Source organism: Rhinoderma darwinii, chromosome 2 (assembly GCF_050947455.1).
Source record: "Rhinoderma darwinii isolate aRhiDar2 chromosome 2, aRhiDar2.hap1, whole genome shotgun sequence".
In the NCBI taxonomy this organism is placed as follows: Eukaryota; Metazoa; Chordata; class Amphibia; order Anura; family Rhinodermatidae; genus Rhinoderma; species Rhinoderma darwinii.
In genome coordinates this window covers 111,447,580-111,451,954 of record NC_134688.1, presented here as the reverse complement: position 1 = coordinate 111,451,954, position 4,375 = coordinate 111,447,580, and positions in this window count along the sequence as shown.

Below are 4,375 nucleotides of genomic sequence, written 5' to 3'. Positions count from 1 at the left end.
GCTGGGGGTGGTAACGCTGCCGGGAAGGCTCGCGCTTGTGTCGTGTCTGGATAGTTGGGAGGCGCTGTACGGTGGATAATCTCTATAGCAACATCGTATTCTGCAGCGCTCTCATTTGTAACGTCCCTGTTGGGTAAACTTAGTTGCCAACATTCGAATTATTTCCAGGAACACATGGGGTGTGGCTGCATTGTTGGGCGTGGCTTATCTGGTGGGTGCAGCTAATGGGGCGTGGCTTTCTTCCCAGAACAACTGTTATAACTCTCCGGTTGTATACAGACAGGTGATGTCTCACTTTATCGCTAGGGCTAGGCGACAGTGGCGCAACGACAGGGGTCGCAATTGCGACCAGGCCCCCGCACCACATCAATGAAAAGTTACTATAGTAACTGGGGCCTATGTAATAAACTACACAGCACTTACCCCCCCCCCCTCTTTCTATTATAGGCCATCCATGTTTAGTGTCTGGACAACCCATTTTACGCCTACCTTGTGTTAGGCTTAGAAAAAGGACCCCAGCTTATACTGTTTAGGATTACTGTCTGCTGGACCCTGTATCTAAGCCTACCTTAGGCTTAGATACAGGGTCCAACAAACTATCACACATGCACTTGGGCTCTGTATCTAAGCCTTCCATATTTGTTAGGCTGTGTTCACATCAGCGTTGCCTTTCTGTTGAGGGGTTCCATCTGAGGTTTATGTCGGGTAATCCCTCAACGGAACGGCAAACTGAAACCTCAGCTTCCGTTTCCCTCACCATAGATCTCCATGGTGACAGAAACATTGCTAAAGGTTTCCGTTTGTCACCGTTGTGAAAGGCTTCCGTTGTTGGTTTTAGTTTGCCTTTCCGTTGAGGGGTTACCCGATTGAAACCTCAGACGGAAGGGCAGCAGTGATGTGAACAGGCCCTTACTAAGGTTTTTTTTAAAGGTTTAGTCGTTGGACTACGTCAGATTTGAGGACTACTTCGATGACGGCTTTTTTTTTTTCAATAAAATGGTTAAATGGTTGTGTTTTTTTTTAAATTTCAATAAACCTGTTTTTTCTGTCTTTGCAATTTTTTTTTTTAAACTTTATTACTACCGCCTTATTAACAGCTATTGGCTGATTGACAGCGTTCATTACTAAGGCGGGGCTTAGTGTTAGCCGGTGCTAACACTAAGCCCCCACCCCCTGGTAATGCTAGCCTGCTGATGCTGTGTTACATCTGGGTGGTTATGAAAAGGAGGGGGGGTCCACGTGATTTTTAAAAATAAATTGAAAAAACAATGTGGGGTTCCCCCATTTCTATAACCAGCCAGATACAACACAGCAGCAACAGCCTCGCATTACCAAGGTGGGAAGGGACAGTTTTTGGGCTTTCCCAGCCTAATAATACCAGTCCATGGCCGCACCAGTACACAACCATCACTACACATGGTCAGGTACTGGATCGTACCTGGCTCTTCCTGATACCCCTGGTGGCGGTGGATATCGCAGTAATATTGGGGGTTAGTGGCTAACTCTTCATGTCTAACATTAAGACCCGCCTTGGTAATGGATGTTGTCAATCAGCCAGCGGCCATTGCTAAGGCGGTAGTAATAAAGTTTAGAAAAACACAGACATAGGAAAAAGATTTTATTGAAATAAAAATCCCACACAATCCTCTTTAACCATTTTATTGAGAATAAAAAACCGCTGTCATCGAAGTAGTCCTCAAATCCAAAGTAGTCCAACAATCGAACTTGTAAAAAAACACACACACAAAAATAATTAGTAATACACAAAAAAACAAAACTATTATTATTACCTTTCCTGGGTCCAGCGCTGGAGCCGCAATGTCAGCGAGCTGGGCCCTATATGACACGACAGGGTCCGAGTGTCAGCCGATAAAAAAGGCCGTTTTGCATCCGTTCCGATTCTGTTCCAGGCCGTGTTGCTGTCTGTCTGTAGACAGTGCCACTTTTCCAGGAGACTTCTCCTGGAGCGCAGACACCGGTCACAGGGTCGGGGATTCCACTTCAGAAGTGCCTGACGTCACTGTGTCCATTACTGAAGCGGAATCCCAATCCCCGGCCACAGTGTTGCTCAAGCTATGGCCGGGGATTGGGGATTCCGCTCCTACAGGGAGCAAAAAAAAAATACCTTCCTCCTCACATGCACTTCGCACTGTGAGGAGGAGAGAGCGCGACGGAAGACACGGCCGTCACTCGGGACACATTCCAGTGATGGCCGTGTATTACCCGGCCCCATAGACTTCTATGGGAGCCGGGAGAACGGCCGAAAATAGGGCATGTCCCATTCTTTGGCGGCCGGGTTTCCTGGGCAGCCAAAAAATCGGTCGTGTAAATAGCCCCATTAGGGGTCTATTGTTCCTACTGCACCCTGTCGTGTGAAGAAGGTCTAATGTGTGATGCTGTCTGCTGAGCTACTGTATCTAATCCCATCATGTGTGATGCAGTCTCCTGAGGCACTGTATCTATTCCTACCCATAGCTATAGGGTCGAATTTTCTATAGATATGCTGTCTCCTATATACACATATAGGGTATGTTCACACGCTTAGCAATAAACATCTGGAAATACGGAGCGGTTTTCAAGGGGAAATGGCTCCTGATTTTCAGCCGTTTTTTAATTAACTTGCGTTTTTCTTGGCCATTTTTGGGGCTGTTTTTCTAGAGTCAATGAAAAACCGCTCCAAAAACAGCTCAAGAAGTGACATGCACTTCTTTTTCGCGGACGCTTTACAAAACGGGCACGTAAAAAAACGCCTCGTCGAAACAGAACGCCCTTTTTTCCCATTCAAATCAATGGGCAGTTGCTTGGAGGCATTCTGCTTCAGACTTTGTTCGTTTTTCCGCCGTTTGTGGCCAAAAATAAGCCGTGTGAACATACCCATACATACAAGAATTATTTTTTTTGGGGGGTATATGTATTGGGGCTATTTCCCCTGACTTTTTAAGACCTTAGTGACGCCCCTGGCTGCTAGTGCTGCATGGTTGGTCACTTAGTAGACCCAGTGAGTGAGAGACAGACACACACAACCCCTGTTGAAGATGGGTGTGCGTGGCGCACTCTCTTGTAGATTGTAGATCGTGCAACACACATCCCTCCTCCCTGTAGGAATGGAATCCCAAGCCTGAGAGTTGGTAACGCTCTGGCCGGGGTTTGAGCTCCAGGAGTGAATGGAAAAACAGGGAGCGGATATTTTAGAGCTCTGCCATAGTATTCGATTGTATCTGTATCATTAGTTTTTCTGTATTAGTTGGCTAATTTGATGTATAGATAGCAGTGGCATGCGCGGGCAGGGGGGGGGGGGGGGGGTGAAGTTTCCAGTTGCACGTGAACCCATGTGTCCATGGCCCAAAGGCCCTTACATTCTATTGTTATCATTTGTATCTGCGTTCTTTAGACGTGGATAAAATGGACAGCGCTGGCAAGTGCACTGTTCCCTTCCGCGCTTTTCTGCGTTGTTCCGCTGGAGCAGGCTTGGTCAGAAGAGATCAGGCCTGCATCGCTGGAGGAGAGGACAGCGCAGGACCGTTGACAGGTGAGTCGACCGCGCTATTGATTCCATCGAAAAAATGGAAACCTGATGGAATGGTGACAAACGGAAACCATTAGCAATGTTTCCATCACCATTGATATCAATGGTGAAGCAAACGGAAGATAAGGTTTCCGTTTGCCATTCCGTTGAGGGGTTCTCCCGACTGAAACCTCAGATGGAACCCCTCAACAGAAAGCCAACGCTGATGTGGACAGGCCCTTATAGAAAAAATGGTTTTATTATTTTTATTGTGCACTTTTATTTTTTTTTAATAAGCTTTAACTGTATTTAATTATTTTTCTTAAGTCCCACTATGGTCCTTCACTATGCTGATTTGATATACTCAGTATATCAAACCATCAATGTAAACCGGACAGGCAGCCTACTAGGACATGCCTCTGGCATACAGTCATGTCATGGTTTTTAAGGCCCCCGGATGCCATGGCAACACATCAGTGGCTTGCAAATGTGGGAAATGAAGAGTAAGAAAATTATATTTTTTGACTGAATTGGATGGAAATCAGCCTGGTGTTAAAACGGCTTTAACCCGTTAGTGACCGCCAATACGCCTGTTCACGGCGGCCACTAACGGGCTTTATTCTGATGCATAAGCCTTTTTACGACACTGTATCAGAATAAAGTAAACAGAGCAGGGAGCAGTCAACTCTCCCTGCTCTCAGCTGCCAGAGGCAGCTGAGGGCTGGGGGCGTCCATGGTCTGCCGGGTGAGATCGATATTAGTATCGATCTCACCCGTTTAACCTTTCAGATGCGGTGCGCAATAGCGTGCACCGCATCTGAGTGGTTTTTGGAGAGAGGGAGGGAGCTCCCTCTCATCCCACTGACACCC